This window comes from Onychostoma macrolepis, chromosome 13 (assembly GCF_012432095.1).
Source record: "Onychostoma macrolepis isolate SWU-2019 chromosome 13, ASM1243209v1, whole genome shotgun sequence".
Lineage (NCBI taxonomy): Eukaryota > Metazoa > Chordata > Actinopteri > Cypriniformes > Cyprinidae > Onychostoma > Onychostoma macrolepis.
Genome location: NC_081167.1, coordinates 19,331,882 through 19,353,136, shown reverse-complemented (window position 1 = coordinate 19,353,136; position 21,255 = coordinate 19,331,882). Strand labels below are relative to the sequence as shown.

General features: G+C 39.3%; 1 protein-coding gene and 1 long non-coding RNA gene across 12 annotated transcripts in view; one reads left to right on the top strand and one right to left on the bottom strand.

Annotated features, from left to right (window-relative positions):
* zmiz1a (zinc finger, MIZ-type containing 1a) overlaps window positions 1-21,255 on the bottom strand; it is a 192,174-nt gene that overhangs the window by 41,700 nt on the left and 129,219 nt on the right. The gene's annotated exons all lie outside the window — the stretch shown is intronic.
* LOC131552071 (uncharacterized) lies at window positions 1,059-14,479 on the top strand. The gene is made up of 3 exons (XR_009273887.1): window positions 1,059-1,131; window positions 9,389-9,557; window positions 11,757-14,479. It is a non-coding gene; the product is annotated as an uncharacterized LOC131552071 (long non-coding RNA).

The window sequence follows — 21,255 nt, the reverse complement described above, 5'->3', positions numbered from 1 at the left end:
TCATATTTTCAGAGCAAAAACAAAAGTAAGGAAGTGAAGTATAAAAAACACTGTGCAAAGCTGTTGTTTAATCTTATGAAAGGTGGGGTCAGACAGAGGGCTGAGAGAGAGATGGAGAGAAAGAGAGAACTTAGTTTGTGCAGGGAGAATTATCTCTTCATAATCAGACACACACTGCATGAGTGAGTTCTGCATTTCCACTCACGCTTGACTCCCTTTTCAAAGGCAGCTCTCTATAAATACCATAAGTCGCTCTCTTGGGTTAAGGACAGGGATTGAGAGACTGATACCAGCCTGAAACACAATTCAAGAAAAAGGCCAAGCTTAAAAGACTGATCATAATTACAGCTCACACTCAGATCCGACCATGAGATCTTTACAAAGCAACTCGACTCATTCATGTGGTGTAAACATCTTATTTGCCACTTTAAATTGCAGGACAATAGTTTCACAACTCAATCAGCATTAAATCTTTTCTATCTTATTCTAGCCAAGAGCTGCCCACTTTTTAGGAAAGATCTGTCTGACTGACATGTCAAATGACCAATCAGAACTGAGCTTTAAGTCATTAAAGAGACAGTTCACCCAAAATGCAAATTATTAATGCAATTTAACCTCATGTTGTTTGCAGGATTCAAAAGAACATATTTTGAAGAATGTTGATAACCAAAAAAGGTGACATTTGACAACTTTCCTCAAAGTATCTTCTTTTGTGTTCTATAGTAAAAAAAAAAAAAAGGAAGACTATACATTTCTGCTCTATCCTAGTTACCTTCTTTTAGATATTTTAACATTTCCCAAAGATTTGCTGTCTATAATATGTCAAACTATTCTAGTTATTAGTTCTCCATTCAAAACAGCTCATAAAACTCATGTTCATTTCCAGGTGGGCTGGTGCACTCTTGACTTCAGGAACGTTGCGTGGCACCAGCCAATCAGATAGCAACTGGCTATCTCAGCCAGGTCTCGTGCACAAAATGCCTCAGGCGGTCAGTGCATGGACTGTGGGCGGTCTGTGGGTGGAACGTATGAGACTCACTTTCAGCTTGGCTGATTGCAGTCACTAGAGATCAGACAGAGGGAAGTGTCTCAGCACCTGTTGGTGTGACCGCACAGGTGGGTGGCAAAGAGGTGAGGGTCCACAACAAGTGCATCCCTGTTTGGTGCCACATTCCGCTGTCTTCTCGGATCGATCACTGCCAACTAACCCTAAGCCACCTATAGTGGCCCCAAAAAGTATCTGGACACTTACACTACCAATCAAAAGTTTGGGGTTGGTAAGACTTATATTTTTTTTAATGAGTTTCTTAAGCTCACTAAGGCTACATTTATTTGATCAGAAATAATTTGTTACAATTTGTGAAATATTTGTTACAATTTAAAGTAATTATTTTCCATTTTGATATATTTGAAAATTTATTCATGTGATGCAAAACTGAATTTTCAGAAGCCAATACTCTAGTTTTCAGTGATCCTTCTGAAATCATTCTAATATGCTGGTGGTTTTCTGCTAAAGCAACACTTTATATCATTATCAATGTTAAAAACAGTTGTGCTGTATTATTTTTGTGGAAACCATGACACATCTATTTAAAGGTGCAATAGGTGATTGTTTTCAGAAACATTTTTTGTTATGCTGGTTGAAAGTCTCTTCACATCCCGATAGCAATCATTAAGTTAAGTAGTCTAAATGTATTTATCTGTATTTATATATTCTGTCGAAGGCGTAGGACCAAGAAATGTTCGTCCAATCAAAACGCTTGGTCTGAGCGTTTTAACTGGCTTTCCTACCTGCCTGTCAACGTATGTATTTGCATACCTCTGCGCACCCGGTTCACACAGACAGGATACGTCATCAGCACATTCATGCATGCTATTTCAGACAGAGCGAGAATGGCAAGCAAACATCAACAACCCGATCTTCCTTCCTGGTACTGTAGTACTTTTACTAACTGTACTATAAAGTTCTCTCACCGGTGAATGACAGATGATGTAGCCAAGTGGTTCCCAATTCCAGTCCTCACGCCCCCCGCTCTGCATATTTTGCATGTCTCGCTTAGTTAACACACCCGATTCAGATAACCAGCTCGTTAGGAGTGAGCTACGTGCATGAACTGTGTTCCGATTGACATGCTCCCTGCACAGTGTTCTTTGCTCCCTAACGTTACTCCCTGAGCAGGGAAATCCGCTGAAGTTTACTTCACTTCGGAACATTCATTCACGGATTTGCGCTGCGCAGTGTCTTCACACACAGACAAAACTTACTAGAGAAGTGTTAAGTGTGACATAATATACCTCTGTAATTAAATACTATTTAAATTACATCTCGCACACTTTAATGCCCTTTGTATGGAACATATACGCTCGCTTCGAACTGGAATTATGGCGGAATATCTGGTGATGTCCACTTCGCAGGGCACTTATGGTCGAATAGAACAAACGTTGCACGTGATAAGAGATAAATATGAAATGTGCAGAGCGGGGGGCACGAGAACCGAGAAATTTGTCTCTGGCATTCTGGTCTGTGAGCGTATATGTGTGCAGGGGGCGTGGCTTTAGACAGCGATTGCAGGGAGGGTGGGACGTTCGCTTTCAGTGCTATCAGGGTAAAGTTAGCATTTTCCAAGATCTCCTACTGCACCTTTAATGTAATATTGCTGAATAAAAAAAAACAAACAAAAAAAAAAAAACTTACTGACCCCATACTTTTACTGGATAACAAAACCCAACTCAAAATTTCCACTCAAAATTTCTCTCAAGTTCCTGTAACTATAGACTGTTTTTACTACATTTGCTTTTAAATTCTATAAAAACTTTGGTGAATTGCTTTGCTTGAAAAGTGTACTTATGTTGTCTGTCTTAAAAATAAAGCCGCTGTATATCAAAAGTACAAATAAACTCAAACAAATAAATTTCCATGTAACTCCAAAACCTTATATGTAAATAAAACCCCAAAACTGTAAGAAACATGCAAACAGTGAAAGACAACCAAGCAAATAACCGTATCATTGGTGCTCTGAATCCATTTTGCGTGTGTGTGGCCAGGAGCAGTGAGCTGGACAGTGGCCCCTGCAGACAGCACAAGGCAGCGTTTGTTATGTGAGTCCAGAAAGGCAGCGTAAAGGCTCTCCACTGCTCTCTATTGTCCTGACCTAAAATGTGCCGTAATCTCCTGAGCAGTCTCTCTAGCACCATATGTGTGTGTGCTGGCCTCCTCCTGCCCCCATCTCTCCTTTTTTCCCTCTCTTTCTCCCCCATTCTCTTCTGCCACTCAATCCGCCCCTCCTCCCTCTTTCTCTCTCTCTCTCTCTCTCTCTCCGGAACCCAGGATGCGCGCTCCTTTAACAGGCTGGGGAATGGATTCATTTCATCTAATGCGGTTTGGTCTGAAGCAGAGCCACTCACCCTGAGCAAGAGGCTCCCCACTGCAGTCATGTGTTTTCATACAAGCCAATCAACACGGCCGCACCGGCTCACCATCTTCCCCCACCGTCGCCCTCCCTCTCTCTTCCTCTCACGCTCTCTATTTATTTCTTTCACTCACTCTACCTTCCTCTTACTCTCAAACCGACTCCCCCTTTCCGCTTTCCCCCTCCCTTTCTGCCACCCCCTCCTTTTCTTCTTTACTCTTTACATCTGCCTGAGGCTTTCTGTTTCATTCTGGTCATAAGGCACTTAGCTACTGACTCGAGTCTGCTTTTCTGTCCCTTCACCTCTCTGCTCACCTCATCCTCCACTATATCACAGTCCCCATCCTTACCGCTCGCTTTAATTTGCTCTTTCTGTTCCTCTTTCTCTACCTGTCTTTCTCTCTCTCTCATTATTTGTTGGGAGCACGGATCTGTTGGGATCCCTGCTGGAACAGAAGGTTGGTGTGGCCCATCTGTGAGCTGATGGGAGAGGGGAGGGCACATGTATAGACAGACCACCCCCCACCACAAACTCCCCTCAACTAACAGACTATTTTAATTAGTGGTCAGCTATTATATTTGTGATACTAGCTAGATATATAGCAATAATAATGATACACACAAATACAAAAATTGAGCAAACAACACTTTTTAGTTTACACAATATTATTTAGTCACCTAAAATATTTATTTCTAAATTTCTAAATAATATTTTGGATTTATGGCTGCATTATATATCTTTTAATTTAGATGCAATATTTGCTACAGTATGTCTATTTTTGCTTCGCTACCAGACAAAATGATATATTTATACATAATTATATATAATTATTTAATGTCATGTTCAGATATCAATGACCAATCATATCAATATTTTCTTTCAAAAGATAAAAGAACTAAAATTAATTAAAATAAAAAGCCATGCAAAATATACATAAATAATAACATCAGTAAACTATAGTATAAGATCAAACTAAAATAAACAATACATTAAAAATAAATCTAAAAAGGTAACTATATAATTACATATATACTTTTTGCTTCTTATTTATTATATTTAAGAGATAATAAATAATTATATTTATTAATTTATTATATTTATTTTTATCCTTAAATGTTTAAATGTTAAGTCAATTTTAAGTATGATAATATGGCCAATTATATATAGGTATAAATACACACACACACACACACACACACACATATATACATGCACAATGTACACAAAATTATTTTAAAGAATTATAAAATCATTACATTAACAATTAAAAGTTGATCAACATTAACAATTAATAAATATACGCATGCTTGGAACATTGCTCAGTCAACTGTTAAATGACCTGAGAAATATCATAAACATGAATATGGAACCGTCTGTCATCAGTATTTATATCACCTTCTTATATATATTACCTATAATAAATGCAAGCTAACAAGCTAAAAAAAAAAGCAACCACACATTCTCATGAATGCTCACATCTGAAATCATTCAACACTGTGATTCTTCACACGCTGTATTTCTTCACAATTCCTTTACACCTCTGTAGAAGCGGAACGACCTCAGTCGGTTTGACCTTGCCCTTGAGTAGGTGAATGAAAAGCACATCACTAACAGAGGGCGAGTATGGCCGCCCTGAAAATAATGTCAACCCAGCATTTCCTGTGTGCAGGGAGCAAAATGGATCCTGGTCTCACACTGATCTGCTGCTGGGCCGCTGCACAGATAATATCCACTTTAATTTCTCACCTGAGGGGAAGTTCTCACGGGGGAGCTGCTGACGCCAGGCTGGAGATGTGACAGCCATTTTTCATCAGCTCACTGCATGATGCCAACATATAATAACCTTTTTCTACTAATCTGGGGTCAGTTTGGATTCATTTTATTGTGTATCACTGTGGTTTATCGTTAAATATTCCTCCTCAGTGGCCATTTAGATACCCTAAACGTCACTGCACGGAAACAAGTACGACATCACTCTTTAAAATCAATTAATTACCCAATATAAAGAGAGTGATGAAGAAAATGAACTCTTTTACACAGGCAACTATCCCTGTGGCTTGTGCACTTCCCAAAACGGGCAGCCAGTTTTGAAATTGTCCGCAGCTGTTTAACTATTTGATATTTGAGAGCGTTTGCAGTCTATAAATATTGAACAGCAGTATGGTGCCAGGGGTCTCTACAATGGCAGGTATGTGTCACCAGATACCCCAGGACAATCCCATCATGCCATGAATACGCTGGGGAGAGAAGGTATTTCTAGGGCGATTCGTGAACTCACTCTCCCTTCTGCGCTCATTCCTCGGCGTCTGCTCACTTCAGCTCTGATTCACTGCACGGGGCAAGACCAGAGCTGAGAAAAAATCCAGCTATCTCAGATAAGAGCTCCCTGGGTCTGTGTGGCGCTCAGCCCGTCCAAACCGAGACGGCAACAAATCACTGTGTGCGTAAATCACAATTTAACCCTTCGCTCTTATCAACACACTGCCCAGGATTGCCAAGCATGGTGGTTGGTGTGTGTGTGTGTGTGTGTGTGTGTCTTTGTGAGGCTGAGCAAAAGCATGTCCAGCATTCCTAACAATCTTCTCTCACCCTCCTCTGGTTCATCTTGAGATTCTCTCATTTGTCAGAGATTGCCAACTGCCAGGCTTGGACAACCTTGTGTAAATAAACCAGGAAGTGTTTTCACCTCACAGTGGGTTAGAGTGGCAGGAGCAGTAAAACAGCTCAAGTCCCCTGCTGCTGGGGGCTGCTTCTGTTACGTTCCTTCACTTCCTTTTGAATTATATGATGAACATATAGCAGTGGTTCTCAAACTAGGTAGCTAAACAACTGAAAAGAGGTGGAAACAATAAAAACTAAAAACAATTGTTACAGTTGTAACTAATGTACATGACAGCCCGCAAACTCTTGAACACTTTTACTAATCCATAATTTTGCCAAAATGCTGTTTTGTCGATTACTTCACTGAAAATAATTGTTAAAGGGTTAATTCACCCAAAAATGAAAATTAGCCTGTGATTTACTCACCCTCGAGGCATCCTAGGTGTATATGACTTTCTTTTTTCAGATGAATTCAATCGGAGTTATATAAAAAATTGTCCTAGCTATTCCAACCGTTATTGAGTGTTTTTGTTCAACAATCCAAAACACGTCAAATAAAGCGCGCACATCCATAATAAAACGTGCCTCACACGGCTGCAGGGCATGAGTAAAGGCCTCCTGTAGCGAATCCATACATTTTTGTAAGAAAAATATCCATATTTCAAACATAATAAACACTTTTCTCTCACTTCAGGTATCTGTTGTACGCAGAAGCTGTTCCTGCGGATGACGTAGGATGTCAGCGTAGCGTGGTTAGTGACGAATGCGGAGAGAGAACAAAACAAAATGCCGGTCACAAATTAGAAGTACAAACCGAGGATTTGTAAAGAAAAATGTCGGAGGATTTCAATGTAAGCCAAGAGGAGACTGGTTTTCCTTTGTTAAAGTAAGGAAGCTTTGCTTCCTTTGCTCCTGTAAACAAACTCACGAGACGCATACGTCCTACGTCTTCCGTGTACGACAGATAGCGGAAGTGAGTGAAAAGTGTTTATTACGTTTGAAATATGTATATTTTTCTTACAAAAACGCAGGGATTTGCTACAGGAGGCCTTTATTCATGCCCCGGAGCCATGTGCGGCACGTTTATTATGGATACGTGCACTTTATTTTACGTGTTTTGGATTGTTGAACAGAAACACCCACCCACTGCAATGATAACGCTTGGAATAGCCAGGACCATTTTTAATATAACTCCGATTGGATTTGTCTGAAAGAAGAAAGTCATATACACCTAGGCTGCCTCGAGGGTGAGTAAATCACAGGCTAGTTTTCATTTTTGGGTGAACTAACCCTTTAAATCACAAATTCATCAGAAAAATTTAATAAATAAATAAATAAAATAATAATATTTAAAATGATTTGATTTACACCATTTATATGTTTGGAGATTTATTTATTTTTTAAGAAATTAATAATTTTATTCAGCAAGGATGCCAAAATAGACATTAAAGACTTTCATATCATTGCAAAAACAAATCTATTTCAAATAAATGCTTTTCTTTTTAGCTTTCTATTAATAAAAAGAATCCTGAAAAAAAATGTATCATGGTTTTAATGTATTTTTGATCAAATAAAAGCAGTCTTGGTGAGGATAAGAGACTTTCAAAAACATTTAAAAAAACAAAAATCTTGACCCCAAACTAGGGCTGCACGATATTGGAAAAAACTCACATTGCGATATTTTGTATTTCTGCGATATATATTGCGATATGAAAAAAAAACAAAAAAAAAACCTCCAGATGACTTGAAAAGCTCTATTTGGAAAAAAAATATTGTAGATGAGTAAATCAGCATAGAAAAATGAACAAATTACAAACATAGATAAATATAACAGAACAAAGATATAAAATAAATAAACAGTGCTTTATATTTTTTCCAGTAAGTCTAACAGTATTCAGGTATACTGGTTGAATAATCAAATGTAAAATAACACTGTATAAATTAAATCTAATAAATCTGTTAAAGCTACAAAAGTGATTTTTCTCTGTGTTTTGCTGTTTGATTAACATTCATGACACTGAAAGCCTTAGGAACATTAAACTGCTGTGAGCCTATTCTATCCATTTTCTTTACCTTCACCTAAGCCATAAGCAACTGTGTTTACAAGGATACTTGCAGAGACATGCGTTTTGACAGTTTCGCGCGTATGTGTCATTTCAGGCACAAATAGACACGGAACTGAATGGAATTCAGTGTTCACATATATCTGAGTGACTCTCACCGTGTCTACAAAGGGCGCTGACAAAATACAATAGAACCCATTATAATCAGTGATGCCGTCTACACTGGATGCGGCGCGACACGGCAAATCCTTGCGAGTAAATCCCTCATTCTTTTTATGACGTACCGACACAAAGTTCAAAGGATTTGCAACGGTCGCTTTTTCGCGTCCAGTGAAGACAGTGCGTCGCGGGGTGGCGTGATGCGATAGCTGTCGCGAAAACGATCAGTATAAATATAACGGTCAGTATACTAAAAATCGCACATCCTGCGATGTGACTATCGCGGATGTGCATATCGCGATATCGATGCTGAAACGATATATCGTGCAGCCCTACCCCAAACTGATTAATTTAGTGTTGGTGCTTTTTATGATGTAATTAAAAATAATTCTTAAAAATGTAATTATAAAAATGTAATTTAATTATTTATTAATTTAAGATTTCATTATTAAAAAAAACAAACAAAAAAAAACACTTTAATAACAAAAACACTGACAAAAACCAGCAACACCGAATCAATCATAATGAATTTTCTGTTTTGTTTTTCCTCAAATCTCTACAGACAATAGTTTGTGGATCACTGATATAAAGCTAATCAAAATACACTGTAGTTCTACATCTGTTTCTGTATATTTTTAATTACTCCAGGCTGTGGTTATGAATGGATGGTCAGTAAGTCTTCAAAAATCAGGTCACAGTGAGACACATGATTGTGAATCTTATGTACTGTTCCCATCTAAAAATAGACCCTAATGCACATCAAGGCAAGGAAGCTACTGAGCATCTCTCAGAGCATAAAAGACGCCTTCAAATGGATTCAGAAGCAGAGTCGCAATAAGATGAATGCTTGTCATGTGAAAGTTGCAAAGATTTCATTCATTTACATATAAATTTAGTTTTTTAAAAAGAGAGAACTCAAGACTTGGCAGCAACATGGCAAATGTTGGAAGTTTACTACACCAATTTATTATTTCTGTGGTATCATTGAAAGAAAATGCGGTCTTTCATAAGGATGCATAAATCCTGAAATTTCTAATTTAGGGTGACAGCAGAGAAGAGGAATTCCAGGCCAGGCTTTTTAGAACAAGAAAAAAAAAAAAAAAGTGTAATTTACGTTCCTGCACCGTTGGTAAAAGTGAATGGCTGTATTTCAGGCTGGGGAATGAGAGCTCAGGCTCTATCTGTGAGCTCCACAGAACAAAACATTGGGTTTGTGGACCATGAGTGAGGAGTAGAGCTGACAGGCCGGTGTAAACCGAACCCCGCAGGCAGCAGACCAGCTTGGCTGTTGGTGGACACCTCAAGGCTCTTACTGCTGAAAAGGTAAGCTGAGAAATTCCATGGCCTTCTGTTTCAGGCCTGCCCTAAAATTGCTGAAACATCAGCAACTGTAGTCTACCGCTGGGTTCCTGACTTTCACTCAAAGACTGAAAGACAGAAGCTCTCTCCCCTATGTCAGAAGATCCAAAAATAATACATATTTCAACAAATGTTCTAATGTCTAAATGTCTAATGTCAATACCTACAGAGAAGGGACTCTTCTCACTTTTGTCTCACTTATATTCATGTATGCAAAAACTTTGTCTCTCTTTCTTTCAAAAAATGTATATTTGCATCCAAATGAAAACTGATTACAAAAAAGTGCATTATGTTGAAGACGTTGCCCTGATTTATACAGCAAGATCACAGATGAGAAAAACAGAGTGATTTAAACAGCCACACGCTTACATACTATTCACAAGTGAGACTAGTATTTCTCAAAAATCTCCAACATCCGACCTCCTGCTCGGCAGCTCCTGCTGTGCCAAAGTTTCCTTCTGTTTTATAAGACAAATCTAATTAGTGTGAAACTCCAATTAAATGAAAAGAATCTATTAGAGGCAAAAAAAACGTCTCCAGGAATAAAACTTGTCAATAGGGTGTAACTCTGCTACTTGGTATTGGTTGGTTTAAAAAAAATATGGTGATGAACCCAGCTGACTGAAAATACAGTGTTTTAATTATCTCACTTACTAATTAAACAGACTAATCAATGGCACAGCACTTATAGCTCATAGCTGCTACACCTGTTTACAAGTGCACTATGTCCGGGGGCTACAGAACTGAGTACAGCTGGTTAGAAAAGAGGTTTTACTGCTTAGAAAGCACTCAGATTGCACAGCTAAAGGGATCAATCTGAAATTGACATCAAACTCACAATTAGCACATGATCTTCTGGCCAGGCCCTGTCTGCATAAGTAGTGGTTGGCCCTATTGGAAAAAAACCTTGGTTGATCAGCAACATAGATCAACCACCCTCACCAAGAAGATCAGCGTCATCAACTAACATGTGAGAGCATATTACAACAGAAATCTTTTCTTTTTTATAATTGTGATATCAGGGCCGTGGATAAATGTTAAATCTGAATAGTTGTAATTTTTTATAATATAATTTATAAAATATAAAATATATTTCTACAATACAATATAGAAAAAAATTAAATTACAGAAATAAATTAAATGTGCATAAATATGCATATGCACTTTATATTGTGTGTATGTGTGTGTATATATATATATATATATATATATATATATACACACATACACACACACATACACACACACACACACACATACAGAGTTGTGCTCAAAAGTATTCATACCCTTGGTAAATATGATCAAAGTTGTCTGTGAAAATAAATCTGTATCATTAATCCGTTTGATCTTTTATTTAAAAAAATGTACAAAGATCTAACCTTTCATTGGTGAATAAGAACTTAAAATGGGAGAGAAATCTCATTATGAAATAAATGTTTCTCTCTAACACACATTGGCCACAATTAATCACCCTTTTATTCAATACTTTTTGCAACCTCCTTTTGCCAAGATAACAGCTCTGAATCTTCATGATAAGCTTGGAGAACATCTGACAAGAGATCAGAGACCATTCTTTCATCCAGAATCACTCCAGACCCTTTAGATTCCCAGCTCCATGTTGGTGCTTCTTCTCTTCAGTTCATCCCACTCATTTTCTATAGGGTTCGGGTCAGAGGACTGGGACGGCCATAGCAGAAGCTTGGTTTTGTTCTCAGTGACCCATTTTTGCTTTGCTTTTGATATTTGTTTGTGGATCATTGACCTGCTGGAAGATCCAACCACGGCCCATTATACGATTTCTGCATGGACAGTCAGTTTTAATTTTTTTTTTTCTGTTGGTATTTAATTGAATCCATGATGCCATATATCTGAACAAGATATCCAGTACTGCCAGCAGAAAAATAGGCCCACAACATTAAAGATCCATGTATATTTCAATGTACACATGGGGTACTTTATCCCTGTGCGCACCAAACCCATCTTGAGTGTTTGATGCTAAAAAGCTATTTTTTTAGTTTCATCTGACCATGGATGCCAGTGCTATTTCAAGTTCCAGTCGTGTCTGACAACTGAATATGCTGGAGTTTGTTTATGGATGTGCGAGGAGAATTTTTCTGATGTAGGGGCTGTTTGATGAATTTTCTTCTTTTTTTTTTTTTTAAGGATTTCTGACCCCAAGACTCAACTAATCTCTGCAATTCTCCAGCTGTGATCCTTGGAGAGTCTTTGGCCACTCAAACACTCCTCCTCATCGTGCATTAGGACGATATAGACACACATCCTCTTCCAGGCAGATTTGTGACATCTTTAGTTGATTGGAACCTCTTAAGTATTGCCCTGATGGTGGAAATGGGGATTTTCAATGAATTAGCTCCTTTCTTACAGCCACTTTCTAAATTTGTGAAGTTCAACAATCTTCTGCTGCACATGAGAAATATATTCTTTGATTTTACTCCTTGTGACCAATGATTAATGTTGATTACATACACACACATTTTTGTCTTTTCTATATAATATATTGCTATATTGCTTACTACTAACACTGTTAAATACACTACATTAAAAATAAAATTAGATTCCAACAACAGGTCTGCATTTCTTCAATTAAGAAATTAATCTCCAGTATTCATGTGGAAGTGTCTTCTGGCAAGGGAGAAATACATGAACAAAACAGGGCTTGAGAGCTTTTGTCATCCGTACATGCCAGCGAAGACAGAAACGAGCACGCAGAGGGTGGCGGCAAAGTGTCAGACGTTCACAAATAAAATCAACTTGTGCAGTGTCGCCTGGAGCACGCAGTCGCACACGCAGCGGGCTAGAATCAATCCGGCCGACTGCGACTCAGCCCCCATGGATTAAGATTTAAATTGAGGCCCATCTACGCTGTCACTAAAATGGATATTGTATCCTTCATGCAGGAAGTAGGGAATTACGGCATTCCTCTCTCCCCCCTTTACTGCTCTTGACAGATAAGTGGTGCAAGCAAAGCTGCACGGCACAGGCGCTGCTTTTCAAAACCAGCAGTCGCCTTCATCTAGGCACGGGCAAATAGAGCATGGGACGGCCGGGGTCTGCGAGGGACGCTGTTCCTTTTAAAACCTTGCATGCTGTGAACCGGCTCAAATAAATATCCCCAAAGGCATCCCTCGTTCAAACACACTCCTTCAAACAGCGGCGAGCCAAGAAATAGCACCATCATGGCACTCAAACACTCTTTCCGACTCCCTCTCTCCCATCTTCTCTACTTCCTCCCCACCCGATTGCCTCTGTGTGGCCAGGCGGTCGGTGTAGCCGAAAGGTCACTGGTGGGTAATTTGTTTTTAGCTATGCAGACAAGCCTCACAACACACACGGCCAGGTAAACCAATTACACCCTGACATGAATTGCCATGACAAACAGCCTCCGCACACAAGTGCCACGGCCATTAGCGGTCACGCCGCTGTCCTCCCTCTTGGAGAAGAGCCCCGTCCCTGACACCCAGCCCACCTTGGTTAGCTCTTTCTCATTAGCCGACCAGGAGATCATTAACCAACACCAACTGCAACCAGGTAGATGGTTTATATTTGACACACAAAGACATTTAAATCAAGCAAGCTGATTGACACAAATGTTCATGCTAAAATAAACCGTTAAGCCCCGCCCATTTGGCAAAACCTTTATAATTTGGATTCCCAGAATTACAGCCAACAGCTTGAAAAGAACATCCTTTTGGTATTCAAAATATGAGACAAGATAAATACAAGCACAGGATGGATTTGGTCTGGATTTCATGGCATTAGTGATATGAACTGATGCTATTTTTCCTCATATGATTTTTTTAATAAAGCTCTTCAGCCTTTTTTCGGTCTGTACATAAGTGTGTGTGTGTGTGTGTGTGTGCGCGCTGTCTGGTACCACCTCGTGAAAACAACAGCTTTCTTGGCATTCGTTAAAAATCCTCCAGAGAAAAACTCAAGCTATGCCTGGCAGCCACGGCTTTATGGATGCGAGCAATTTCAGCCGCATGTTTGCAAAACAGCATGTCATCATCGCTGCTGTTAATCAAACACACTCCCTCATCTACCCCCACCGCACACCCGCATACTGTCCTCTCTCTCGTGCTCCGGGGCTGCCATTTGACTCACAGGGAAGGGCTCCTAAGTATCCATGTTAAATCTGTTACCTTGCATCCCAGCACCCCCCGCACGCCAATCCTCCTTGAAATTAATTACATGAGTGAGCAGCACTTTTACACTCACTAACTGGCCATTTCTGTAGTCGGCTTGGGAGGGCTCTCCTGTACTCCATTCACTGGCCCTGAAGCAGCCCTCGGCCTCCCCTGCCAGTTACTATGGCAACAATGTTCTTTCAGCACTTGCAAAATAATGAAGACAATGTGTTTTCCATTTAGATTAGTTTTTGGCGCGGTGGTGATACAGAGTGTCCATCTTAGCACCTCTTTCACGGCTGATACGATGCAATAAAAATGGCTCTCCCGACTTCAAATGCAGGTTTACCTCTACTATCGGACAGATAGCTGGTGTACGATACTGGGGAATTTTTTTTTTCTTCTCTTAACACAATGGTTTAATTACTTGCTGAGAGAGTAGAAGATCAAGTCAGTGTGAAAGGAACAAAGGAGGAAGACGGTTCACTTCTGCTACTGGGGGAGAAATATGAAGATTTTTCAGTGAACTAAATTGGTAGAAAGAGTCATAAAACACAAAATGGGAAAAATGTATTCCTTATGTACTGGAAGGGAAAAATAGCGTAACTTTTTGAAAGATTGTAAAATATCGTAAACAAAATTACACAAAGAAATAACACAATTATTCAATTGCTAAAGTGATCCATAAAATAGCTTCAACTAATATGACTAAAGTCAATCTTATGTGAATGTTTATAATTTCACATAATTAAAAAAAGTACTATTTTTGTAAAAAAAAAAAAAAAAAAAATGGAAATACATCCTATTTATTTTTTAAATGTAGCTAACTTACTTAACTTATTGGGAATGATTCATCCATGAATCTAGATTTTCTCTCTTTTGTTGTTTGTTTAACATGTATGACAGACACCAGGAATATTAGACTGCTGTCACTTTAAGAGCTCCCTGAATCCAGTATACTGTTACACATGTTTTCTTTCTCAGCTGTTTGTTTCACTTGTTTTACGAGGATACTTGCAAAGATGGGCATTTTGACACATACAGGTTTGTGTATTTAACCATTTAAGGCCTATAAAGCGGCAAAAATAACTAGTTCAATACTCCAGCGCTCTACGAGCACCATCTTCATGTCCACGCGCCTCTGACAGCGCTCAGAAACAGTCTCTAAGACAGAGCGCATATAGCAAAATGAGTTCTCTTTCGCTGCTGATTGCATTTGAACAGCTTAAAATCAAATTTTTTTAAACCGCAATGCTTAAAAACACGTGCAAACGGCAAGTTTTCGTGACCACACAGCAACGTCACATGAGCGTATAACCGCAATAAAGACGATAGTCCAAAGTCTCTACCAGTTGACAAATTTCTACCGGTTAATCATGTCCACTGGTATATCGTCCACCCCAACATAATGTTTTATTTTATTTATTTATTTTTCAATATCTGAGCTCATACTTCAAATTTCCTTGATAGATTTCTCGCTAGTGACTTCCTGATCAAACCCCGGCCCTTCCATACAATAATCTGCAAGCTTGCATTCTTGCCTTCATACATACAACACAGTTCTTGGTTTAGTTTGAGTCTTGATTTGATTAAAGCAATGATTTCACATAGTGTTTTAGAAACACTAAATTGATTTAGTGGGAGAGTAAGTTATTAGAATGTTTCTAAAACAAGTTCGAGATTGATTTTTGACTGATTCATTTAAAAGAATCGGTTCACTCATTAATCAAAAGGTCATAAAAATTATTCAGTACTTAAAACAAAATGAAATCTGTTCTGAAGAAGAACAGGTTCTCTGTACCCAAATCTACAGGGGACACATTAACTCTACGCAACAGTTTGCATAAACATCCACACCCTTGTAGGGATAGCAGTTAGCAATGCTGCTATAAAATCCAAACAAAGTTCTTCCCTGGAAAATCCTTCCCCAGAAAAGGGCCTTGGGCAGACCCAGACGAAAGCCACTGCTGTGGATGGAAACAGCACAGTGTTTACAGTGGAAACAGTGAGTCTGGGACATATTCTTCAAGTCCCTTTTCCACTGTTTATAGAAAAAGGAGAGGAACAACACTTCCTGAGAGGAAAGCCAGCTTTCCAAGCCCAAATCAAAATCAAGCGTTTTGACAAATCTGTAGACGGGGGAAACGTTTTCCACACGTCTACAAGCTCACACAACAACATGGGCGTCAACGATAGATCTCAAAGTTATCCTTTAAAAATCTAAAAGCGCTCAATTGCGCTAATAGATTCGTGTCGTGCATGAGCCGCAGGATTTATGAGTTAGCGGCAACAGTTTATCCGTAAAATGTGCGGTAATAGACATTTTTAGATCTTCTCTAGCATGCAGTAATTGAGTTGCGTTTGGCCCGTCTCTGTTTGTTTCTCACGGTATCTCTGGCATGATTGAAATAGAAATGCACGGAAGGCCACTCTAGCCCTTAATTACATGGAGATAAGACGATTAGCCAGCGAGCACTACTTCAAAAAGGACTCGTATTTTGTAAACTGCCCTCGTTTAGCGACGTGAAATACGACTGCAGTAAACACAGAGCGCAATATCACCACAATGTCGTCATCGCTACCTAACACTGTCTGACACTTTGTGTTTGATTGTACATGGTTAACACAGGACTGTTTGATCCTGGAAGAGTGAGGATGTATCTATAAACACTATTTATTCAGCTTTGATGACGCAGTTTAGCATCAAAGCGTCAGTGCTGCTCCACTGATGTCTGAAAGCCATGTTGCAACCCTCACGATAGAGATGACACGCACGCGCGGTCGACGCTGATGCACGGAGGCTGCTTCTACACAGATCACTTTGTATCATCTCAGCCTTCATCTACGAACCTGCTCTAAAACATGTGCGCACAGACGAGTGTGATAATGAAGTCAGGCTGCCACCTGCAGAACGAGGCAGCTTGCATTCGAGATCAACGTCTGTTTGAGATGCTGCCTTTTGAAAGAAGGAATGTGAAATCCCTGCAGTTAGGAGCTACGGACTAGTGGAAACATTATTTTGTGATCACATTACAAAGGCTACTTTCACACAGCCAGTGTTTGGGACTGAAAATTGCATTTACTAACAGGTGCGACTCTAAAATTGTCCTGTTCCTATAACAGTTTACAGAAGCAGATTGAATCAGTTGATTGAGTCAGTTCGGTCACAGAATGTGAGAACATAACTGTATTTAGTGCTCTAAAAAAGGACTGACAACTGTATTTTACTGCTGTGTGTATGTAGCCAAGGAATAAAGCCTCAAACAGGCAAAGGAGAGGTGGAGTCTGGTGATACTGCAAACGGCAAGCAATTATTAGCGATCGACAGAAAACCCGGCTAATTGGCTTGCTCAGCTCAATACACAGCATGTATATTTAATGAGGCTCGAGTGCTCATCTGATCCCCCCCCAAAAAAATCACAAGGGAAACAACGGTCAATTTCACATGCAGTAAATAATCATTTAGGACGAGTTGCTGCTTATGTTTAATTTCATAACGATTGAGCTTTTCATGTTGGCTTTTGAAATTCTTCGATAATTACTGCTGCAATGTTGTTGTGAAAGTTTAGTTTTTTTTCATGTTATTCAAGACAACAAATGGCCTTGGGCCAGAGCTGCTTTGTCACCATGTACGTTTTTTTAACAGACAAATGTATAATACAAAATAAATAAGATTGCATATAAAATTTCATATAGCACATGTAATGTTTTTATATTATGTATTTTTATATAAATAAAAATAATTTTTGAAAAATTATATATGTCAATTATAGATAGATAGACAGATAGATAGACAGATAGATAGATAGATAGATAGATAGATAGATAGATAGACAGATAGACAGATAGATAGATAGATAGATAGATAGATAGATAGATAGATAGATAGATAGATAGATAGATAGATAGATAGATAGATAGATAGATAGAGAGATTTTATTTTATTGTAATTTATACAAAATTTTAAAATATTTTTTTCTATTTTAAAATGTATAATATTTCACATGTGTCTTAGATATTAAACAAAAAATCTTTATTGCTCAGCCCTGAAATGATCAAGTCACTGGATCATCATGTCCACAGAGTGTCTCGAAGCATAACTCCAAGCGATCCACGCCAAGCACCGGGCCCCACTAAGTACCCAATTATGTGTTCAGTGACCTCAAAAGGAGGTGTCACTAACTCTAGCATTAGAGAGCCAAAGCTGTTAAGACTTCAGAGCAGGGCAAAGGCCTACCGATGTTAAGTGCTAAAGGAACCTTAGTCTATTTCAGCTTTTATACATGCGCCCGGGCTTGACAGGGGAGAGGAACGTTCGCCTTGCCGTAATAGCATTAAACACCTAGTACATGAATGTAAAAAGAGTCCAAGGTTTAGCTGTAAAATGGCCACTGTCAGACAGACTGGCCTTGCTCTGGCTCTGTTCAAAGACTCATTGTTCTGCACGACGAGCCTGGTGGAGAATGTGTAAAGAGACGAGCAGGGAGACAGAGCGAGGGAGACAGTGAAAAAGAGGCAGGTGGAGGGTTTGATTAATGTGGCCCTGGCTGCTGCCTCCTGCCACACGCTGCCTGGGACAGGCTGGTGGGAGACCCCCACAGCGCAGCCTGCCAGCCCTCACAGAGACCACCAGGTGAGCCCCATTCATCATCGCCCATCCAACACGGCCAGCCCCAGCCCGGCGGCCCTACCCCAACCCAACCTGCTCCACCGGGGCCCAAAGCGTTCCAGATAGGGCATCTGCTCGCAGAGGGATCACGTCTCCGAGCACGTCGTGCGTCGTCCACCTGCAACAGTGGGGAAAGATTATCCCACTGGGCGGATCGCATGCATCTGTGGTAGGGCTGCGAGTGGGGCAGGGTGGTTTCTGGAGGAGCACAGGCCGGCGTCCAAACCAAACCAGAGAGAGAGGCTGAGCCTGGCCAAGTCTGGCACAGCGACCGCTCATTAAGATGCTGCAGCCTCGAGACGAACAGCGCTGACTGATGTCATGGGGTCTGCACTGCCATAAGGTCACACGGCGGCCCACGCCAGATCATTTACATGAGTGCAACAAAGACTCGTGGGGCTGAATCTAGAGAGTGAAAAATGAAGCATACATGACAGAAATGTGAATAAAGATTAAGCAGCGTCCGTTGGAGAAAACTTGTGTTGTTTTGTCCTCAAAATGAACTATTTTACGGCCGCTACATTCTAATAAGCTCTCGTGAATCAAATCAATGAATTAGCCAAATAGTTATCGACAGCCAGGCCTCAGAAAAAAATATATAATATACAGGTGCATTTAGCCGCATTAATTAGTTTACAGAAAGAATCAATCAATTCTCTCGGTAGCATCAGAATAAAGACCAAAAATCGAGCAAAACGGATTTTTTTTAATGTTAAACAATAGCTACTGATCAGCAGCAGGTGTGCGTTTGTTCATTGTCAGCAATGATGCTGGTGAACGCATGAGCAGTGGCTCTGTCGAGGTCCTCGGCACTCTGTGCAAACACAAAAGCTCGCCCTGAGCTGCTAAAAGCTGTTGACAGCCGGCCAAATACCAGACACACAAACTGAGGAAAACCATCTGGATTACCTAAATGAATTCTATTTTCTGATGGTAGACAGACTGGGACAGTAACGCCAGACCTAATCTTTTTTATAATCTGTATCAAACGCCGAGCGAGAGGGGGAAAAGGGAACAAATGGGAACACTTGCGTAACAGAAAAAGATGCTTGATTTTATCCTCGTACTGGACTAAACTGGCCAGCCTAGTTAAAGGGATAGTTCCACCAAAATGACTAGTCTGTCTTCATTTACTCTCCTCATGCTGTTCTAAAGATGTATGACTTACTTTCTTCTGTGGAAGAACACTGTTTTAAGAACACCGTGGTCCAAGCAAAACTGGGCCCCATTGACTTTCATTGCATGTACAAAAATAACATTTTTCAAAAGATAACCTTTTGTGTTCCACAGAAGAATGTAAGTCATCAAAGTTTTAAGCAACATGAGGATAAGTAAATGATGACATGATTTTCACTTTAAAACAGATATCTAACATTTACACAGACACCTCATTTCCAGGCTTTGCCATCACGCAGACTGCACATTATCAATGGACAAATGCATATTAAATTGTTTTTCTTTCCATTCTTAAGTCTTTGAAACAGAAAGGTCAAACAATGGAACAATGATGACATTCAAATCCCTCTTACGCCATCATAAGTGTGGCAGAATAAACAGCTTCATGTGAATGTGGATGTGAATCAGCTTCAGTGCAAGTTAGAAAGGTAGTTTGACACAGAGAGAGAGAGAAAAAGAGTGAAAGAGGGGAGAAAAATTGAACATTGATTTTGCACACTGCCCTCTCTCTATTACTAGAGGCTGATCAATATGCTTGACACTGTGCAGAGGCAAAATACTGCTAGGCCTGCATATCTGCAGCGAGCATGAGGCCTGTCTGGTAATCATTCTTCCCTTATTGCCTCTCTCCCCACCCTCAACTCTGTTTAAGTGCGACCACACACACATTCAGAGGCAAACACTTACACTTGTGATCACAAACAGACACACAAATACGATACAGTTAAAACATTTATATTGTGAGATATTTTTTGCACTCTTATTATATGTATTATTTATATACAGTATTACAAGACTAAAATGGCTCACAATGTGATTTTAAAAAAGACAATAATTTAAACCAAGCCATTATTGTCACTAAGTAGAATATGTAAATGTAATGCAACATTAAATCAAGTTTAAAAAAATGGTAAACTTATTAGTAAAACTTTAAATTTTGTAAACTAATTTGGCAAATAAAATATATATTGCATATATCTTGAATACTTAATATAATGGCCCAGTCCTAAGACATAATCATGCATAAATTACATGATTTAAATAAGCATGAATGAAAATACATATTTCAACAAATCCTTGAATGTCAGATGGAGACACTGCAAAAGAAAAAAAAAGAAAAAATCAGTAATTCTTAATCAGTATTTTCATCTTGTTTTCCAAAAAATGTAAAATTAAAACTTAAAACAAGATACATTTACCTAAAAAGCAAGATGCAAAAGACTGACTTGTTTTCAGAGAATACATATTAAATCAAGTATTTTTCCCACACTGGCACATGCTTTCTTGTTTCAAGAGTAGATCTAACAACATTTAATGAGATTTTCTTAAAAATAACTTGCCAATGGCTAAAGAAAAATCCAAAATATATTTTGTAAAAAAAGAAGTAAATTTATCTTGTTTTAGGGTGATTAGATTATTTTACAGGAAAATAATATTAAAAAAAATACCAAATTGTAAAAATGCACATATCCTTGTGAACAGATATGGCATGTTCCCTGACTGTGCCATCTCCTTTTCTTTCTTTCTTTTTTTTGTGCAAGTGAATGTGTGTGTCATTGTAAGTGGAGTGGGCTCACGTGGATCAATAGAGCATGAGCTGCAAATCCAACATCTACTGGCCAGAGCACACAGGGTCAATCAGCCCTGAGCAGGGGTCTACAACCCCCGT